This window comes from Poecilia mexicana, unplaced genomic scaffold (genome assembly GCF_051168715.1).
Source record: "Poecilia mexicana isolate PSO_F unplaced genomic scaffold, ASM5116871v1 scaffold_5, whole genome shotgun sequence".
In the NCBI taxonomy this organism is placed as follows: Eukaryota; Metazoa; Chordata; class Actinopteri; order Cyprinodontiformes; family Poeciliidae; genus Poecilia; species Poecilia mexicana.
Genome location: NW_028263374.1, coordinates 1,081,131 through 1,104,433, shown reverse-complemented (window position 1 = coordinate 1,104,433; position 23,303 = coordinate 1,081,131). Strand labels below are relative to the sequence as shown.

General features: G+C 38.3%; 1 protein-coding gene across 1 annotated transcript in view; it reads right to left on the bottom strand.

Annotated features, from left to right (window-relative positions):
• LOC106919734 (contactin-4-like) overlaps nt 1-5,443 on the bottom strand; it is a 242,313-nt gene extending 236,870 nt beyond the window's left edge. Inside the window, exon 1 of the mRNA XM_088005312.1 lies at nt 5,350-5,443. The gene's annotated coding sequence lies outside the window, so the exon portion shown is untranslated. The remainder of the gene's footprint in view (nt 1-5,349) is intronic.
• Nucleotides 5,444-23,303: the final 17,860 nt, after the last annotated feature.

Here is a 23,303-nt window from a genome sequence, read left to right as displayed (position 1 = left end):
GTACATAATTAAATAATGATGCAGTCTACACAGAGCATTACTAGAACAAAGAACGGGTGTTCTGTCAGGTCAGATCGTCATACGCTTAACACGAACTCACGGTGTTCTGTCAGATCAGCATACGTTGTCAGATAGTCGTACGCTTAGCTCAGACATGCATACGCTGTCATTACCATATGATTTTATTTAATCAGCAACATAGAATCATGACGTAGATCATCATACACTTGGTTATTAACAGTTGTATGGCATCCAGCTGCAGCCAGACCTACTTTAAATACACTTTGAAACCACGACAACGCATGTATATCCATCTAGTTATCATATTATGTCATATTATAAACAATTTAATGACTTATTTTCGTCATAACTTGTTGCATATGCTGAACTGACAACTCCACTGACGGTCGGACTTCTTAAGGCGCATGCACTGGCATGGTACTCACTGCATGTATGCTAGGAACATAGAATCATGACGTAGATCATCATACACTTGGTTATTAACAGTTGTATGGCATCCTGACTTAGCGGTTAAGTGAGTTTTACACGGGCGTGTGTTGTAGCTGACTCCAGCTGCAGCCAGACCTGCTTTAAATACACTTTACAACCATGACAACACATGTATATCTATATAGTTATCATTGAAAACAATTTAATGACTTATTTTCGTCATAACTTGCTGCATATGGTGAACTGACAACTCCTCTGACGGTCGGACTTCTTAATGCGCATGCGCAGGCATGGTACTCACTGCACGTATGCTATTCTGACAGTGTATGGTAATCTGATAGAACAACGGCTCTCAGTGAGTGACACTCCAGTCCTATCTAATAAATAAAGAGCCGTAGAGAAGAATCGACTGTTTCTGAATGTCACATCACTATATTGCAGACTTTTGGACATAGCGTTGTCCTATATATGCGACAAGTCAGTCAACATCTCCGCACAATAATTCAGGCAGTGAGTGACTTTTTTTCATTACAATACTTATGTGTCTCTGTACAGCTAGTTTGCTAACATCACGTTAACGGAGCTTACCTTCTTTGAGCTACTTTTCTAAGTGACGAAAAAAGTTAGACGTTGTCCCCATCGTCTCTGAAAGCGAAGCGCTGCTGAGTTAGCTCTGGCCATCGGATTTCTTACTATTTATGCAGCGCTATTATATTACTGACGATTAGACAAACATTTTCTGCCGCTGAGAGAAACACTGCGCATGTCCTGGAGCGCCGCGTGCGAGTGAAAGGTGGGGAGGGGAGGGGGAGGGAGAGAAACATGTAGTTGCTTGGATTTTAATTGGTGCGTTTTGCATCCACTGAAAACAAAGATGTTAACAAATAAACTGGACAGTATGCTGCACGTTTAGTGATATTTTCACAGTTGCGGTCTCGACTGGTCTTGAAATAAAATGCCGAGTCCTCAGAGCCCGAGACCGAGACAAGACCGAGACCAAATACGGTCGAGTCCGAGACGAGACCGAGACCATCAGAAAACGGTCTTAAGACCGGACTCGAGACCAAGACCGATCTCGAGTACCACAACACTGGTAGCCCCTATTTTATTTACGTAATATAAATTGTACATGTAAAACAAAGCAGCGGTAAAGAACATTGTATTGTTTCATAAAGAGAGATGGAAGATCATAATAACATCCAAGCTATATTTAGCCTTAAATAGGTATTATGTCAGCTGATCAAACATTTAAGACCTTCAGCCTTAAAAACTCAAAATTTGCATAATGATTTGGCTGAGATGGGCCATTCACAGTCTCATGACCCCCTGGTGACAGAGGAATACTAAGGGACTCACACTCTCGCAGAAGCTAACATCTGTAAATCGAGCTCAGGACAAACTAGCTAATCATCAACTAGCACTGCACATGGCTTCCCAGGATAAAAACCTGTGAAAAGATGGATTGTCTGCAAATAATTTTGAGTCTTGTTTCTGTAGTGTTGGTATTAGTAAAGTAAATTAACTTAACTTGCCATCTACTATTAAAGGTATTTAAAGTAACCTTTCTTATCGGTTACATGTGGCTAACCTGTACAATGAGACTTCACTGTATGGAGAGCTGGAATTTTGCCTCGTTTCCACCAAGCGGTAAGGCAGGAGTCATGCAGTTTGGTACGCCGTTTCTTCTGTACCACAACATTCCTGGGCCCCCTTCAGTGGTAAGTTCATTGGACAATGGTACAGTACTGTTAGGGTGGAGCTACTGGAATCACACAATACAGTTCATTGGTTGGAAGACAAAAATTTTTTACTATCTTTCAGTATATGGTACAGATATGCCATTCATCCTTCCATTCTTGATAAGAACATTAAGATGAAGCAAGTTTAGGGTTTTTTCCTAGAGAGGTTCAAGATTTCACTCAGCCCAACTTTGCATCATCAACCTGCAGAGCATCTGATTTGGTCATTTTTACCACAAAAAATTGTTTTACCCTGCAAGTGACATTCACTGTTAAACACTAACCATTTACAATATCTTGAGAAAGGATACTTTGAAATACGGCAGTCCCTGGGGAGGTGGCTAGAATCAAATGCAATCACCCAGTTGCAAGAAAACTACATTTTCAACTGTTCCACTGCTGCACTTTTCATGTTCCAGTAAACATTTTTAACTCAAAGGTGATGTGTTTGAAGCAGGAGAAATGGGAAGGCTAAAAGGTTGAGTGAGCTTGAAAAGGACCGGACTGTGACGGCTAGATGACTGGGTCACAGCATCTTCAACACTGCAGCACTTGTGGGTTGTTAATGTTTTTTTATCTATCAAAGGTGATCCAGTGAAGAAGCATTGGAGAACTGGTTGATCAACCCTAATTGACACTCATGGGACAGCTGGCCCCTTCTGATTCAAGCTTCTGTAGCTGAAATTGTTTAAGAAGTTGATGTTGAGTCCTCTGTAATATATATTTCTGTTGTCTCAGGCCACACATGGCCAGATATCTGGGACAACAAATACATTTTTCAGTGTTTTGGAATTTCATTCACACAAAAATTCAGTTTAAAATAACTAAGAACAATCACTTATAAAACTCCAACCCAAGTAGAATTTTGAGAAACCTCTGCATTAGTGTCTGTGTGTGTCTATGGAAAAATGAAAAATTAGAGTTCCACACAGTCTGCAATAAATGATGCGCCAATATATTCACATACTGGCTTTGACATATTCCCCATTGACATTGTCTTGCGTTTTAATCATTTTATTTTCTAATACATCAATTAAAAGTAGCTCAAAAGCACCTAGCTTTCAAGTTAACCTCCTGGCCTATGTTTAATTCCTAACAGGAAGTCATGCTTGTTTTGATGCAATCTGATTGGCTGGCAGGTTTTAGTTTTGTGCTACACTGCCCCCTGTGGGTGTGGTATGTTTAAAACAACACTCAGGATTTGTGCAAGTCCATAAAGATGAAAACTTCTCCAACACTGATCCAGGGTGTTCAATACTTTTTCAAAAGTGTCTGTGATATTCAAATTTATAAAGACCCAGCTATGTGTTACACCAAACAGTAAACTGTATTTTCTCAGTTATACATCTGTTGACTTGTTATCACCTTAGCAGAGAGCAAAAGATGACTTAACTTTGACAGGTAACTGGTTTATGCAACAGAAAAGACTTTAGTCTGATATTTTTAGCGCATTAGATCATTTTGACAGTTATTTAACTTTTCTTTTCTTCTAAATCTTACACATGGATTTGATGCAATTGCCTTTCAGTCATCAGAGTGCGACGCTAACAGAACCAGGTGACTCCTAGAGACTTTCTCATCACCGTCTCTGAAATTGTGTCTGAAAGCCAGCTGTGAATGAGAGGACCCACTCTGAAGTTTCAAAACCTCTCTATAGTATGAATGCAACCCCCCCCCACACACACACACACACGCACACACAAACACACAGTGTTCTCCTTGCTGCCACTGCACACCACCAGAGCAGCATATGATATAGAGCAGAGCTGTCATCCTCAGCAGCTTGGGTCTCATTACCGAGGCTGTATTTATCCAGCCGTGCTCAGGAAGTCTGCGTTTATCAGGCCTTTTTATCGATGGCCATCAGGGTCATTATTAGGGATGGACAGCATTTCCTGTGTAATCATAATTAAGTCATGGTGCCGCAGCCATTCATCAGCAAGGTAATAGTTTGAGTGAAAGTTGTAAACGCCCCTCAGGCCAGCTCTCTGAATGGTGTTCTATGAGAATCTGAAGATCACCAGAGCCTCTTTGTCTTTTTTAATGAAGCTACATCAGTCCACATCAGGTTAATTGAGTGGTCTGGACACACAACCATGATTTGTGAATGCCTGTTCTATAAAAACATGTCCTTCTAGATACAGTGCCTGGAAAAAGTATTCACACCCATAAAACTTGTTTTAATGTTACATTGCTAGATGTAACGTGTAGCCAGAGGTCTGAAATTTGCTGTATTTGTTACTTCTCAGACTCTTCTACCAACTTTTTAATAGCTGCATATCCACTAAAATTACGAAAATAAATTTACTCAATGAAAACACGCTAGTTTAACATTACCGCAGTGTTAGCATAATGCTTCGGAGGAGTGCGACAAATGTCACAGTCAGACAGCAGGGAAAGATGTCCCATCAGACCGTCAGTTCCCAAAACCACACTAAAAATAAACCTCGTAAAAGCACACACAGGGTCAGTGGACAATGGGTAACTGGCTTACGGCATCGTAAAGTTAATCAAAAGTTGAGTTTGTTGTTGAAAAGTATTGCTCTTCTGTAACATCGCAGACTACAGTTTCCCCAAAATAACATATATAAGTATAAAGAGTTTATAATTCCAACGCCTCAATAAAACACCAATGTTTTCTGATGGGTAACTATGACTATGAATGCCATGGCTGAAATATGAATATATCTAATGTAAGGTTTTACATCCATTGCCGCCACGATTTTTAATAACTAATTTCTTATTTAATGGAAACACTGCATTAGCTAAATTGTGTATTTTCAACATTCGCACAATATAGAGGTGGTGAGTCGGACAGCAGCTTCGAGCCTCACTGTGGATTACAAAGAATGTAAATATAATTTTTCATGTTGCCCAATGTTTTTTTTTCCACCAAAACTCTTGCACTAATAAATTCCTGCATTTGATTCAGTAATTAACCTCCCTCACTGCCTTTTGATATACAAAACCGATTTATGTAGAGTATGTTCCGGCTTAGTATTCAATTAAGTATAGTCACAAAAGGTGACTATTTTTAGTCACCTTTTGTCTTACCAACACTAATATTCCCTCCTTCTACTGCCTAGATTGCACATGACAAATTAAAAAGAATTAAAGGCAAACCCTGTTTGTATTCTCTCTTTTCACTCAAGCGTCTTACCTTCTCACACATGTGCATCCTCTCCTCTCCGTCTGTAGATTCTGTTCCTTGTTGGACTAAAGTGGTTGGTCTGCTTTGTGTGACCCTGATGTTTCTGCCCTGTTAGAGATCAGATTTAGGAATAGAGTTAATGCCGGATGATGGCAAACTTAATGATTTACACCAGTATTCCCTTAACCCCCACTCTTCTAAAAAACAATTTTACAAAATTTGTAACAAAATATTTTTCATCTCAGTTTGTCAGCAGAGATTAAAAGTGCATGATATTTTGAATTCACAGTAAACAGCTACAGTTACTTGCTTTTGACAAGTAGGGCCAGCTAAAATGTTTCTTTATTTTGGTAATTTTATATCTACACCACATTGCGCTAAAATGAGGAACACTGAGAATATATATAGTTGATATTGATTTTACAAATAAGGATACACTTAATCTCTTAATACATCAGAATCAAATTATCAGCCACAGGACTTTGAAATGATTGTTTAAACAACTGTTTAATTCAAAGAAAGAACCACACCAGCTGTGCTGGTCACGTCTTATATTGATTACTCTAGCTTTTTATTATTAATATTATTATTATTAAAATTATGTTTTACTTGTAATTTTACAACTTTCTTCCATGAATATTGCGTCTTTATTCTGCCATGAGTATATGCTCATGGTTTTGTTCTTGTGATATTATGACTTGAATTTTTTATTTTTTTATTTTTTTTTTAAAGAAAAATCTCTTGGTCTAGCTCTAAAAATCCACCATAACTGCTTTACTAACCTTTACCACCATTTATCTTTCCACTGTCACAAACTTCTCCATCATTCCTGAACGGTGGTAAATATTTCAAAACATCCAGGCTTGAATGGGGTTTATGCCACGAGAGGTGGTGATGTATTTCCGTTTGAATTTATTCCACATAGGTTGGTTCCGGGTCCTGCTTGCTCCTATTGTTCTTGGCCGAAGCTGCAAGATCTGTACCATGAAAAAGACCCAAAACTTAAAATATCTGTGAGCTGCTGGTACAACGACTGAGTTTTGTGGTGTGCCGTTGTTTCCAGTAATTAGTCGGTACCATCCAATGCTTAGTTTTTTCATTTTCCATCTGATATCAAGGCGACAGCGGACTGTAGCCAAAACTTAGCCACTACAGCTAACACGCGGTTTGTAGCTGCCTGCTATTTCAAAGCTTGAGGATATTGAAGATCCAGCGTCAGAAATGGGAAGATGGGGGATATAAAGGGAGTTGTACGTGGTTCGTTTAGTGGAATAATTTGTTGGAGGAAAATAATGCCGGAGGAAATCCACTGCAACGGGAACAGGCTGAGAACAGAGGCAGCGATTCGGCACAAGGTAAGTCAATACGTGTGTGTTGATGTGCGTTTATGTTATATGGAGCATGAAATTATTTTTAGGCAACTCCTTAGTTTTTGTTTATGTGACAATTATATAAAATACATTTAACATGCAGTCGGAGCGATACCGAGCACGGTAATTTAAAAACAGCCGAGAGCAGCAATGCTCCAAACCACACAAGAAGTCAGTCAGATTAAGGTCCAAAACCTTCACTTTACAGCCGTTTAAGTGGCACCGACCCACATAAAAAACCCACAGAACAAATGGTGCAAATCACGTATTTCCCAAATCCCGAATATATGATTATCTACCTTTGCTGTTTCATAATTATTATCCACGTTAGAGTGAATTTTTCCACTTGACTGCTATAATCTGTTCTTGCGTTACACAATGTAATTTCTCTTTTGTTCCCTCTGAGATTCTGCTTAGAAAATGAGGTTATGAAGTTACATCCTCCTGCTGCTTTTTGTTTTTAAAATGGTTAACGGTTACAGTGGGCAAATCCAGCAAGGACCAAGTGAAAAACTCCATCTCTAACACAGAGTGACCTGTGCACCGGAAGCAGGCTATGTGGAAAAAAAATGCGGAAGTGCTAAAACGGAAGTCCGTGGCATATACCCTATCCTCAGCTTTTTGTAAGAGACTTCTTCTACTGGCTTAGTCTGTTGACTAATTTGAATATTGCTGCCACCTAGTGACCAAAGGTTTGTTCCAGTCAAGCATGAAAAAGACGTTACAAAGTCCTCTCGAGCCCCTTCTTCCCCCCACACCTCACCAAGCCCCACTATTTGAGAAGTACTGATTTACACTAAAATAACACACTTTTGCATTTTCTTTTTTTTTTTTTTTTACAAACCATGTCTATATCTTATTTGTTAAATAAATGCACTGATCAGAAAAAGGGGTAGCAGTCAGTAGTCAAGTATAGAATGTTTACATCCAGGATTACCGGTATTTCACTCATATATATTTTCTGTTCCTTATAAAGCAAATATTCCCCACAGCATGATTAACTGTTCTCATATAACTTACAGCTGAAAATTACATCACTGCTGCTTCTTTCTGAATCTGACCAGAGCCAAAGTCTTTCTGCTTTCATCTGGATTTGCCCTTCATTCAACTCCATACATTTTCTCATCGACTCTTCCTAGTAGTTTCCTGAAGAAATTCACCATCACAGCATGACACTGCCATCACCATGTTTTAAAGTTTGTAGTCAGAAAATATGAAAAAGTTGTTAATACTTTTGCAGAGCTTTGTACGTTTAAAATCATGTGTCATGTGCTCGCCCTCAGGGTCCAGATCAGCGTTAGAGGAATCCTAGCAGGTGTAAGCAGTAAAGCTCTTGGGTTGACTTTTACATTAGCTAGGGCTCAGCATTTTAAAGCCAAATTCAGCACTACTGCCAAAGCTGATTTCCTTTGCTGCTGCAATTCACTTTGACTGCTTTATAAAAAAAAAGACATTGCATGTAATCTGCAGGAAGGTGACACACAAGTAGGACACAGAAGGACCTGTTTAGGATGAAGGAATAATAATAAACCGTCATTGTAAATATTCAGGAAAAGCCTTTTACGCATTAAAAAATGCAACAAAACCACCAGGGAGGACTTTTAGTTTGAAGCTTAAGCAATGTTTGAATGTTGGTGGGAGACAATGAAGGGAAAGGACAGTTAAATCTCTATTCATCCCTCAATGGGGGAGAATAACCTTGTTTTATGGGCTGTGCCACAAAGCAGAAAATTAGTTCCTGAAAAAATCATTAGGAACTTGCTTGTTTTATAGGATGACATGCCCTCCTGTGACCAATACTGAGCTTTTTCCCTCCCTTGCATCGAAGCTTTTCCTTGGCAGACACTTAAACTCAAGAGAGAGCTCCGAGTGGAAAAATACTTAAAGATCCACAGCAAATTAGTTTGTCACTAGCCTGTGGAAATTTTCAAAGTAAACATTTTTTGCTGAGCACAAATTTGCTTACTTGGAAATTACACATGAGATTGACTTTTTTATTTTTGAATGAATCTGGAGCATAAAGGACACCTGCTGCTTCAAAGACACCTAAAGTGAGCAGTAAACAATTTGCAGTGTTACAGGAAACTTGATGATTTAGGCAGAATAATCCTGCTGAAACATAAACAGTGAAACAGTTTGAAGAGAAGTCATTACCCATTCAGGAGCCTGTTAGCTATTGTGGCGTTCTGAGTTTAAATCAACATTTGCTTTCTATTTTTATTTCAACTGGTTTTATTTATATTCTTCTAATTTACATCAAAAATGTCACTTCAACCCACTTTACATGAGCTTTTCCCATAAAGCTTCCTAAGATTGTTGCACCATCAAGTATTAAGTAGATTTTCTGCTTTTATTGATGTTTCTCACGAATGAATTCAGATATGTTCAAAATAACTCAACTCATTTCACCCTCTGCACCAACCAGATGTTGAAGGAGCTGGGAATCATGTCAAGACCACTCCAATCTAAAATTGGAGATATTCAACATGTTGGATCATCTTGGTCTGATATTGAGGATGTGTGGAGTTCCCCAAGGTTAAACAAGAATACAGCCTGTTGAATGTGACAGAAACCTTCTTTATTTTAATGTGACAAGGTGACAGAAACACGGAGGGGAATCCAGAGCACTCAGAAGACAAAACAACTGCACCAGAAATTCTGGTGGACATTGAAGACGTCTGCATATCGGTTTTGTCTGTTAAATAGTCCACAAAGTATCGCCATTGCTTCTTCCCAGTCGATCATGTTTGCTTAGTCTGAACTCATGTTTGGTCTGGAGAGGCTTTGTTAGATTTCTCATCTAACATGTGAATGTTGGTGAGTGAAACTTGCTATATTTAGAGGTCTCTTACGTTTGGAAAATTGTCCAACAATTAAAAGAATTTGCGCTGTGAACCAGGCATAAGTAGCAGTATGGCACGCTTTATGCATTAGTGTTCAGCTTACAGAGCACTCACAGTTGTGAATGTTGCGGATTGAAAAAGCAGAGATGAAATTTTATCCTAATTCTGTAAAAATCTAATCTGTCAACATTTTATACTGCACTTTTAAATCTGGTAACAGTTCCATGTGGGGCCTTGTGGTATGTTTCCACTTAACACGGTCAGCATCTTCTGGCAAGCTTTTGCACTCCATGTTGTTTTTTTCCACTGTCATCTATGAACCCAAAAGGAAACTGAAGCAGCAAACTGTTTTAACCTCTGGGATAGCGCAAGAAAATCAAGAAGGAATGATTTAGTTCAAGATATAAAAAGAAGTCAGACATTCTAAAGCACATATTATTCAACAGTATGTATTGGAAAAAAGAACGCTAAATGTTGCTGTTACTGAACACAATACAAAAAGAAATTTTTTTACATAAAACTTGCTATATAAACTACATAAAACTCAGTTTGGTGAATAAAATTGCTTGTGTTATTCCACATAATCTTTCATTAGCTTTTAACAAACACTGGTGGGGATAAGCATTCAGATCATTGATAATTATGGTAGCATTTAGCAAATATAACTAATTTTTGTTGAATTTAACTGACCAGAAACAAGAGAAGTTTGGTTTCCAGTTGATAAGCTCCAGTAAGACTTGAAAATTGTTTTCCAGGTATTCTATTAATCCAATTTGACCGAGGTTAAAGTTCTGCTTGTCATTGCATCTGATCTGATTCAAATAACTTATCTAACCTCCCATTCATCAACAAAATTATTGAAAAAGCTGTTTCAGCCATTAGGTAGCTTTCTAACGATAAGCAACCGCTTTGATGTCTTTCCAGTATGGTGTCCATGGTTACCAAAGTACTCAAACTGCCCTGGTCAAAGTGTTCAGTGACATCCATATAAACACAGACTGTGGCAGAACCTCAGTGCTGGTTCTGTTGGACCTCAGTGTTGACCTTGACATGTTACTGAAACAACTGGAGAATTGGGTCAGACTCTCCGGTCCATTGCTCAACTGGTTAGAATCTTACATAAGGAACAGAGATTTTTTTGTTTCAACAGGAAACTTCTCATCAAAGAGGTCAGAGGTCACGTGTGGTTCCCCAAGGCTCAATCATAGGACCCCTCTTATTCAATAACTATATGCTCCCATAAGCTCAGGTTATTTTAGGAAATAAGATTAGTTACCATAACTACGTGGATGATAGACAGCTCTAGATTATGATGTCACCAGATGAATCTGAACCCATCCAGTCACTGAACAGATGCTTAGAACAGATAAATGTGTGGATTTGACAAAACCTTCTCCAGCTGAACAGAAACAAAACAGAAGTTAATATCTTTACATAATAATGGAATGATCTAGAGTCAATGCACAACTTCAGTTATTACAGCTAGAAACTAGAGATCAGGATGAAACCTGGGAGTAGTGATGGACTATGACCTGAACCTTCAGATTCACATAGACAGCTACAAAGTCGGCCTTCTATCACCTGAAGAACATTTCCAGGATTAGAGGATTCATTTCTCAAGATCTAGAGAAACTCATTCATGTGTTTATCTTTTACTGCAATGGCGTTTTCTCAGGTCTGCCTAAAATCAATCAGATCATCCAGCTGATGTTCTGACTGAAACGAGAAAGACAGAGCACATCACCCCAGTCTTTACATTTAGAGAATAGACTTTAAAATACTGTTGTTAGTTTATAAATCACAGAGCAGTTTAGCACCACAATACCTTAAAGATCTGTCATTGCTGTATCAACCGCCTAGACCAGTGGTCCCCAAACTTTTTCCTGTGAGGGCCAAATAACTTTTCCCTTCTCTGGTGGGGGGCCGGAGATTGTTGACGGGGGTGGGGTGGGGGTGGGGATTCTCGTTTGATATTTACCAAGAAAGCACATGGTCAAAACCCATGAGTGAAACGGTCACTGGGACTGACTAGTATATATTCCATTGAGGGAATGTAACGTTAACATATTAATTTCTCATATGTTAACATAAAGGCTCGTTTTGAAGTATAAGCTGCTACTTACAGGCATTGCTTCGAAGAACTCGACCTGGAATGCGTCGTTCATAACAGACGCGTGTGTCTGTCATCTCAACAGAATACACTCAAGTTTATAATATTAGCATGATATGTTAACAATAAATGTGTGCAATTTTATCCCAGGCTCTTTTCCAGGTAAACATTGGCCTGATTTGAGTTTTGATGCTTTGAAACCAAGAGATAAAGACAATATAAAGCAACATGTTCCAGACAGATTCTTCACTGCCTGTTGGAGGATCATGTCCTGAATGAGAGCAAGACAAAGTGGCTGCAGAAGAACAGTGTTCGTCACCCATAAGCGGCGCGCTGATCTGCTCTACCGCTAGCAAACAACCGTACTGATTAAATAACATAAAAGTCAAGCAGTTCCCTAAAAGTCCAACAGATGGCAGCAATGCGCCCCACAATTTACAGGACACACTTCCTGCTAAAGAGCCCCCTGGTGGTTGAAGAAAAATCCACATATAAACCGGAAAATACAATAAATGAAAACAAATCTGAATGCTCTCTGGTATTGTTCAGGGGGCAGGACCAAATGTGGAGGCGGGCCGAATCCGGCCCGTGGGTCGTAGTTTGGGGACCCCTCAGATCTTCTGGTTCTGGTTCTGCTCTGCATCCACAGAACCAGAACCAAATGAGGTGAAGCAGCATGCAGCTTCTATGCACCACAAATCTGGAACAAACTGCCAGAAAACTGTAAAACAGCCAAAACACAGTTACCGTAATTTGAATCTAAACTAAAAACATGTGTAGAGTTGCTTTTGAAGCATAATAAATAAAACATTGGGTAACACTTTATTTGAAGGGGGGTGAATAAGACTGTCATGACACTGTCATAAACATGACATAACACCTGTCATGAACATCAATAAGCCTTCATGAATATTTATGACTGTTGTCATAAAGCGTCATTCGGTAAATTATGACAATTTTAATACAAAGTTGACATTATTCAAAATGTCTTTATGACAACTTAACATTAACCAAGAAATAATTACTGTTTAAACTTTACCTTTAATAACATAAAGTTACCTAATTTTTAAAGTATAATCAGTAATACTTTTATAACAAATTTATATCAGTAATGATTTCTTGTCATAACAAAGACATTTTGAATAATGTCAACTTTGTATTAAAAGTGTCATAATTTACCGAATGACACTTTATGACAACAGTCATAAATATTGACATAACACCTGTCATGTTCATGACAGGTGTTATGTCAGTCTTATTCACCCCCTTCAAATAAAGTGTTACCAAACATTGACCAACATATTTGATGTGTATGATTTTGATGACACTCATCAAAATGTTTTTTTCAATTGTTCACTTTACGGTGTTTTCTTTATAACTTTGTAATTTTGTGTTTTTATTATGTGAATCACCTCAAAACACATTTCTGCTGAGATCTGCTCAACAAATAAACTTGATTAATTGATTGATTGATTTAATGATTAGCTATTTAGATCACTAAATCAGTCTGCTGATGTGTAAAGCTGGTAGAGACATGTGTGGAAATGTTCCTTAGCTTTGCTTTGCTATTCCTTTATTTCAAGCCATATATTAGAAAAAATGAATATTAAATGTAAAACATGTAAAATCAAAAAAAAAAATATATATATATATATACATGCACAAATACATATACAGCAATATACATACAGTAAGACACTAAGTCATCAAGCTCATGGTTTGCATAATAATAATGCATTTATCTGACTTTGCTAACAGCATGCTGACTTTGATTGAATCAAATGCACCATATTTTCAGAAAAAGAGACTGCTTTTTTTCAACATTACAATTATGTGCTCCTTTTTATTAGTCTGTTACACAACATCTCAACAGAATACACTCAAGTTTATAATATTAGCATGATATGTTAACAATAAATGTGTGCAATTTTATCCCAGGCTCTTTTCTAGGTAAACATTGGCCTGATTTGAGTTTTGATGCTTTGAAACCAAGAGATAAAGACAATATAAAGCAACATGTTCCAGACAGATTCTTCACTGCCTGTTGGAGGATCATGTCCTGAATGAGAGCAAGACAAAGTGGCTGCAGAAGAACAGTGTTCGTCACCCATAAGCGGCGCGCTGATCCTCATTTCCCTGCTCACTGTAGCACATCACACCTCATCAGGCCCTTCCTAACAGGTGGAGCTCTATGAGCCGCTCCCCGGTGTCAGCCCGCCCCGCCGAGCTGCTGGAGGACATGCTAACAAGGGTAGGTGGAGGGTACTCGCCTATCGCCAAGGAGACGCGTGACAATGTGGAGTCTAGTTAGAATCAGGATCAAGACCAGCTCAGTCACGTAGAGCACGGCTTACCCCTCTCAGATGTGATATTGATTACATGACAAGTGCTGTTTCACCAAAACTGACTGTACATATGCAAGGCTGTGTCATTCTCCTCAGCGTAATGCATTCAGACAGTAATTGTCCGATCATTTCAAAACACCTCAGTGACCATGCCTGCAGATGAGCACGTAATTCCATCATGACAGCGTTGCCAGTCTGCTATTATCTCTGAACTGTAAACACGAGGGTCGGTCTGTACTGTGCTGCTGTGGGCTGGCAACGGAGAGAGAAATCAATTCACACTGAGAAAGTCTGAATGTGGACGATTAGAAGAATTTCACTGTTTGGAGCCAAAGCTGGATGAAAGGGATCAATAAAAGGATTTTTAATGAGTGATGGACCGATTCACTTTTTTTATTTCTGATACTGATACAGTATAAAGAGGTTTAGTATCGGCCAACAACGATATGATACAGAAAAACACAACTGAATTCACTCAAAACGGTTCTTTTCTTAAACTATGTAAATGTACTAAAATATATATTTAATTGATAACTCTGTACCAGTACAGCACACTTAAACACCAACAGCTTCACAAGCTTGGTCAAACATTAAATACAATACAACTTTAATTTGTTTAGTCAGTGTAGTTAGGAACATAAAGCATAAAGAATGACGTCACTCAGGGCACAAAGCATAGAATTAGACTGAATAGATCTGCCCTTATGGATTGGGCACATTGTCACCGATACCCAATCTAGAATTTTTTCATTATGAGCACCGATATTTAAAGAGGCTTAATGTGGATTTCCCTTTCTCTACCGTTGGTTAAACTCCTGATTTACCAGCCAGTCATTCTGTTTTACTACAGGCCTATAATATTTACCATCTTCATGCTCAAATACACAAGATTCTGTCTGAAATGTTCTGTGATTGGTCGTGTTTGTTCCCTGAATATACCATTATACTCTCATCATCTCTGTCCTTCTGAAATGGGCTTCAACCCCATCCTGTGCCGTGCTGTCTTCTAAATCGTACCCTGGCCAACCAGCAGCATGTCAACATGATGATGGACTCAACAGAACACAGGACAGTTGCAGCTCCACGTTTTATTCTGCTAGGGTTCTTGGCTGGTTGTATTTTTTTTTTTCATTGCAGAACAGATTTGCACTTTTTATGGATGCTGCCATGAACTGTGCTCTCTGAAGTGTTCCTGGCTCATTCAGAGGTTTCCAAGGATTTTCCACAGGGAACACAGCCTGTCTTTAATGCACTGCTGCCTGAGGGCCCAGAAAGTATTTAGTATTGGACTTTATTCTTGTCTGTGGTGTACAAAGATTTATATGGATTGTTTGAAGTTTCACATGATGTGATATTCAGACAAAGAGGAACAAAAAATCATTTCAATCTGGACAGACTCAGACGAGAACAAGAAACAATTAAAAGATTTAATGACAGCAATGAATAACAGTTCTTTGGCGCTCGGGCCCCGGCAGCTGATTTGAGCTGAGATTTGATGTGAACTCGATGAACATCCCGATAACTGATTAGGGATGCTCTCCCCCGGGGCCCGACACTGGTGGTGGTGGTCAGGAAGGGTTCCATCCTGGAGAACCGAAGGATGAGGGTGGAGATGGGGAGGTGGTGGGTTGAACGCAGCTGGGAAGCGTCTGACGGTTTGGGTGTGGATCCTCTTATGAAGAGCCTGATTGCTGATTGAACGTGCAGGGTGAGGTCCAGGCTGAGGACGGGGATGAGCATGACGTCAATGGGTGAACGGAGGGGGCGGAGTCTTCCAGCTTGAACCTCTGCTAAAGCTCCATTTCTTAACTCCTCACTAATTTGGACCCACTTATCTGATATAAATTCACAATTTTAAAAAGATTTCCACTGCTGTCCTTGAATGTCTCATGTGCAGATTTTTATCTTAAGGAGTATTTAGAACATTTCATATCAGGGCAAAAGAAAACCTTATGAGACTAAATAAAACACAAAGAGGTAAATTCACAAAGATGTGGTGTTTAGCTTGCTACCTAAATATTTAACTTCTACTTAAATATTTTGTTTGCTAACGAAATAATTTTTGTTTGGTTCTAATATTTAGTTGGTAAACTAAACATTTAATTTGCTAATATTTGGAGCCAATTATTTAGCTTAACTTATTTAACTTGTTAACTGAAGATCTTCTTTGGAGCTAAATATTTCATTGGTTAACTAAACATCTAGCTGGCTTTGAGGTAGCTAAATATTTAGTTAGTGAACTACATATTTAGCCTTCAAGTTTAGTTCAGTTATTCAAATTGGTTAAACATGTTCTCTTCAAGTAGACGCAGTCCAATCACATCTAAACGAGACCGCACAAGTGATGTGTATTTAGTTTAACTACAGCAGTGTGACAGGTTGAACTATAAACATGGAACTTGTGTTTCCTGTTTATTTAGTGTGTTTTTCTTCAGTAGTTGCCGATGTGATCAAAAATTGTAACCTGGAAGCTTAAACTTGTGACCCATGCTAGCAAGCTGTGCTAAGGTAAAAACAAAAATACAGTTAAATAAAAACTACTTAAAAAAAGAACAAATACACATAAAATATATTCTGTCACAGTAATGTGAGGATTTCTTGTCGTTTTTCTTTGCTTTTTTGCTCCCACTGTTTGCTTCACTTCTGCACCCAATTCACAAATCAATAAATACATACACTGTACACACAGACATTCTATCTTGAATGTATATTTTTGTTTGTTGAAGTAATAAAACAAATTCAGTTAATGTATATGATTATAGAAATATCACCTCAGAGCTCATTGGAAAAGTTCAAGAATAAGATGCAAACAAACTCAAATCTACACCTGCAAATACTTTTTTTCTAATATGAGCTTATACACTGTTTTCATACTGAATGGAAAAAGTCACTTTTAGTCAACATACTTGATAACCCACATCTTACTGGTATTGTCAACATGTATATGTTAGAACGACTAGCATTAAGGCATACAGAATGTATACTAGAAGCTGTAAGGTTAATCCCTTCAAAGTAGCGTTAGCCTTACAGCTAAAATAAAGATTTTAGCAATTTTTTTGCTCAATAATTTCCATTATGATGATTCATATAATTAGCCACATTTAGCATACTGATTTGAGTAAGGTGATGTAAGTACACATCCTACCAACAGAATTAAAGCTGACCTTAGCATTGTTGCTAATTTTGAGGATCAGAAGCGCCTTGGTTTGGGTCTGGCTGACATGAACACTCTTACATTTCTACAGAAAATACTTGATCTTACCTTGTCATGTATGTCTAGAAATATATATATATATATATATATATATATATATATATATATATATATATATATATATATATATATATATATATATATATACATTGCCCTAAACACCAGAGCAATAGAGGCTCAGATCTACCACACCAGACAAGACCCAAGGTGTAGGTTGTGCAAGGAGGCCTCTGAGACAGTCCAGCACATAACAGCAGGGTGCAAGATGCTGGCAGGGAAAGCGTACATGGAACGACATAACCAAGTGGCGGGCATAGTGTACAGGAACATCTGTGCTGAATATGGACTGGAAGCCCTGAGATCGAAGTGGGGAACACCCCCAAAGGTGGTGGAGAATGACCGAGCTAAGATCCTGTGGGACTTCCAGATCCAGACAGACAAGTTGGTAATGGAGAACCAACCGGACATTGTGGTGGTGGATAAAGAACAGAGGAAAGCCGTTGTGGTGGATGTAGCAATACCAAGTGACCACAACATCAGGAAAAAGGAGCACGAGAAACTGGAGAAATACCAGGGCCTCAGAGAGGAACTGGAGAAGGCCTGGAAGGTGAAGACCACAGTGGTGCCTGTGGTCATCGGGGCCCTCGGGGCAGTCACCCCCAAACTGGAGCAGTGGCTCAAACAGATCCCAGGAACAACATCAGACATCTCAGTCCAGAAATGTGCAGTTCTAGGCACAGCCAAGATACTGGAGGAGAACCTCAAGCTCCCAGGCCTCTGGTAGAGGACCCGAGCTCAGAGGATGAAAGAGAGAGAGAGAGAGAGAGAGAGAGAGAGAGAGACCACCCGCGGAGGGAGAGAAGGGAATTTTATATATATATATATATATATATATATATATATATATATATATATATATATATATATATATATATATATATATATATATATATATATATTACATTTTGCATATAATTTTAAAATACAGTACCATGTTAGCTACTGCAGTAGCTGACAATTCATTGTGGGGGAATCTTCATCATTGTCTGCATAGTGCAGCTTAGGTAACATTATGTGATCAATGTTGTGACATTTCAGTAGTAGAGGTAATTTGAGTGAATAATGAAACATTACTTACCTAAAGCATCTCATATACTGTAGAATAATAAAACCGACTCTTTACAGTGTAACAGCTGCAGTAACTGCTGCTTTTTTGTCCTTACTACATTTATCTGTTTTTGTTCTAAAACTGCTTTTCTAAAATAAACTGGAGAACCTCTGGCCTGTGTTTACAATATTTAATACAAATATTAGACTGACAAGATATATGCCAGCCAATGCACACCAATAACAGAACTGTCCCCTGCTGTTGAGAAGAATAATCAGCTGATTGTTAGCCGCAATAATCAATTAATCGCATAGATAAATCAAGTGAACTAAATAATTCCCATTATGATGATTAATATTTTTTTAAGGGCAACTTTGCTCAAAGTGGGTTTTTATAATTTTGGCATTTATTGTTTTTGGGTGCTGTGTTTTATTTTGCATACTTTAAATATCTTCTAGTTTCAGTGTTGAGTTCTTTATAAAATTAAAGTTGATTTATTGCTACTATATATTACTTGAAAATGGTCTCAAATCAACAATATCATGTATCCCAATAAATACTGGGACAATTATTCATCCAGCAAAATTAGTTACTGTGCCAAGCCCAGGTGTATGACTTTAGTTTTTCTGGCACCATCACTTCAGTTCTGTTAATCTTCAATAAATCAATTCCTTAAGAGGTGAGATATTGGAACTACTCTGTTGTTGTTCAGCGTGCTACGCAAGGCCAGCCACCGGAGTGAAGGGAAAATATCAAAGACATCCTCCCAGAGCACGGGTTGATTGTATCCTAAAACTTGACTTTGCTCACACCTTTCATGGTTTCCTGTTTCCTCAGAGAGCTCAGCAGTGGAGATAAGAGCAAAAAAAAGCCTGTTTTGAACCTCAGCACAAAATAGCCCTAATGGTCTTAGATCATGTTGCCTCTCTGACACACCATTAAGTGCTAAATGTTGAGAATTGCATTACTTCAGCTCCTAAGATTAAGAGTGATAAGGAAAAGCTGTTATTTCTATCCGCTGTGCTCACCAGCACAGGGCAATAGCTTTCTGCTGATGAATAATTCACATAGCCAAATCATCCGCCGCAAAAGATAAAGGCCCTCCAACCACTCCTCAAGTGTATTGATTTTTGTTCCCTTTGTATGTTGGCCTGAAGAGCGTCAAATGGATAATGGAAGCACAAAATGGAAAAAAAAAAAACATTCATAAGCACTTTCAGTCACCCGGTGGTTTTTCATTGTCTGATACCTATCAAGGACAGAAAGTTGCAGTCCTCTGCTCTGAGCGGTGACTCTCTGGTCCAGGCTTAGCCTGACTTAATAGAAACTGTCCTGACTTTCAATTAAAAAATGCTATAAAAGCCAATAATGATGGCAAGATGAGCTGTACATGAAGGTCAGACCTCATTATATGCATCACTGTGGAATGCACAATGTATAACGTATAAAGGACAGAACTCAGTATGGCTGAGCTGGAGCTGCTTGTGATCATCTTATTGTAAAATGGACCAAAATTAAGACTACTTTGCACCCAGCAGTTGCTACTTCCTTGTTGCAGTAGTTCTGAAGCTACTGATCTGATTAATGATCAATTACTGATCCCAGTAACTCAACAACTGGTATCAGTAACTGAGTGTCCAGCTCTGGAGAGGCTAACAATTAGCTTGACTAGGCTGCTCACCCACTGCATTGTCTTCTTCCTCTGCTCTCTTAGCATGGATAAGCTAGCAATAGCATTGTATCTGCTGGCATTAACCTTGGGTAAGCTGGCAACTAGCATGGCCAGGTTGGTCACCCTCTGGTGGCCATTAGCTTCCCAATCCATTTTTTTGTCGTATTTTATTTTGGCTATTTAAAATATCTTCCAGGTCCAGTGTTAAGTGTTCTTTAAAGAATTAAGTTTATCAGTCTTTCAGAGGGCAAATTTGATTTATTTCATTATAGTTATAGTATTTTAAAATGATCTCAAAACAACATTATTGTTTATCGCAATAATTTTAGGGACAATTTATCATTAAGAAAAATTACTCATGACAGCAGGCCTATTCCTAACCCATTGTAGTTTGTTAAATTTATATGATCATTCTTAAACACACACACACACACATATATATATATATATATATATATATATATATATATATATATATATATATATATATATATATATATATATATTCTTTTGTAATAAAAAGCATGATTTTTCAAATTTACACAAACAAGCATTGCTTCCCCCACCAATATAACAGCTTCTGCTGCAGGTCAAACACATCTGATACACACAGCAGTGCAAAGTGTAAAATGATGCACGTCTTTGCAAAATGTTTCTTTGGCGCCTCATAATATTTAAGTGTACAACATAATCTCATCCCATAAAATCCAGCTCCAAGGCTAATTGCCAACTTCCTGAGACACGGATTAAATAGACGGGCCCTTGGGAAACGTTCGGCCCCTCGGGGTTTGGCATGCACCTGTTCAACCACTTGACATTTTAAAGCTTCAAACTTATGTTGCTTGTGTAACAGTGGATCTTGCCCCCCCTCAGGCACCTTCAGCTCTGGATGTTTTTATTACTTCCCTGCAGGCTCAGGCAGAAAATCCCTCCAGGAGGAAAGTGTTAATGAGAAATTTCATTCCATATCTCAGAGGGTCTAATGGGAACCGGTTTGCATCGAAAAAGTTTTACTTTCACTACTCTGGCCTTTTAACTCCATGTAGACTTTATGCGAGTCTATAATGGGAGAAGATGACTGAGGCAGCATAATAAGGACGGAGGGGACTTTTTAGGAGGAATAAAATGTAATTCTAATGAAGTTACTTAGGCAAATATTGTAGATGTATATGTTCACTGTAAAGTCGTCTGATACATAAAAAAGGATGTTAAAAAAGCAGAGAACTAAATTAAATTCAATGTAGTTATCCCAGGACACCTTTCAACATTTATAAATGGGTGTAATTCAGTTCAGGAAAAGGACATGAAAACATGAAACAAACAAAAGTCTGAGGGATATTTTAGAAGAAAAGATTCAGAAATCCTTTTTGCATTAGGGAAATAGATTCCCTTATTTGAAGCCGTGAAGCTGAAATAGACTCTCAAAGAACTTCAGTGGATTGGACTTTCAGCTTTTTGAAGGGGATCGAATTTCTTTCAAAAGAAACTATTCAAAAGACGGACATATTTTATATTTATTATTCATTTTAAGAAGCCAGGATGATGTGATTCATTTTATTCTAGAAATAAAATTAAAATCTCTATTCCAATCTTTCTATCTTAAATATCCCACCAATATGCTAAATTGTTCTGAAAGGTTGAATATTTATTACACCTATTAGACTTTACTAAACATTTTGTTTTTGAGTCAATTTACTTCAGATGAAGACAGCGTCAACAATACACATGGCGCTATGCAAAATTTGCTAAACGTTTAAATTTCTAACTAAATAATTAGCTCTGGGGTAAATGTTTAAATATCATCTGCTGTACTCTTCCCCTTTTGCCTGTTATCTGTCTCGCTTGGAGAAGCAGTAAAGGATGAGCTTGTGTGTGAATCTGTGTGAAACACAGCAATACAAGAAACAAAAACCAAGCAACACCTCATAACTGCAACTAGATTAAAGTTTAAGAAAAAGATGAATCACACAACCTGTTCTCCTGGTGCTGTTATTTAGTGCTTTTCCTGACTAAATAAGGGTTTAGTCCGGAAAAGTGCATCCTGGGACAGTTTGCACAGAGATTAGATGATGTTGAAAGCTGTAATATTAAATGTGACAGAAGCAGTCTAATTTCACTAGTTTTTATGACACATATAGAGCTGTGAAAATGTTTTTGGCTACACAGAATTTTTTTATAATTTGGCTTTTCTGTCACATTTATGTTAAAGTACAATTTTATATCAAAATAATGTAAATAGATACAAAATGCACATCTCAAAACAATTTTATTTGCTAAGAGAAAAAGGGAATTCAAAGCAACTTGGTTCTTTGTAAATAATAATACCGTGTTTCCCCGAAAGTAAGACAGTGTCTTACTTTCTTTTTATCCCCAAAAGCCCCACTATGACTTACTTTCGGGGTATGTCTTATATTGGAAAAAAATTGTCGAATTTTTTGTTTTAACCATAAAACGCGGAAGTGGGCAGGAGGCGGCGCTCATTAAGATCAGAGGGAGGTGGCAGACGCGGCGACGTATGGAGAGGGGGACGGTGTGGACGTGGGCAGGAGGCGGCGCGCAGCTAGATGAGAGGTGTTTCCCCGAAAAGTAAGACATATGTCTTACTTTCGGGGTACGGCTTATATTAGCCGACCCCCCTGAAACCCCCGATACGTCTTACAATCGGGGGTATCTTACAATCGGGGAAACACGGTAATAAAAAGCAATTTCCAGCTGATCTCTCCATAACTGGTTGTTCCACTTATTGAGCAACAAGTGGCAGATTTTGTGATAACTGCGATGAGCTCTTTACATGGTGGAGGACTTTGGCTCACTGCTTTTTACACAATAGATTTGACCCAGCCACATTGGAGGGAGTCCAGGCATGAAGGACCTGTTTATCATTTTAGTCAGATTTGAATCTGCACTTTAATTAGGTCACTCCAAAACCTTCAATTAGTTTTTTTTTTTTTTTGTTTTACTTTGTATACAGTCAATCAAAGGTGGAACCAAAGTGACCTTGAGCTTTACGTTAAAAACTGCTGGTCTGGAGGCCTGCTTCTCCTTCTGAACCAGATCATCACTCTACCACCAAATCTGGTTGCTGCTCCTTTTCTGAAATACTATTACACTAGCTGTTGGTTTTGTAGTTTATGCACAACTTAAATTATGTCCACTTCTGTCCTGTTGGTCCATAAATTTTTTGGAAACTCTTGGGGGTCATCAATACATTTATTTTGTTTTGTTTGTCTTAGTTGATACATGTAAATCTGTCCTTCATCTTGTGAGTGGCTTTAGTCTCCTCTCCTCTGGATCCCATTTT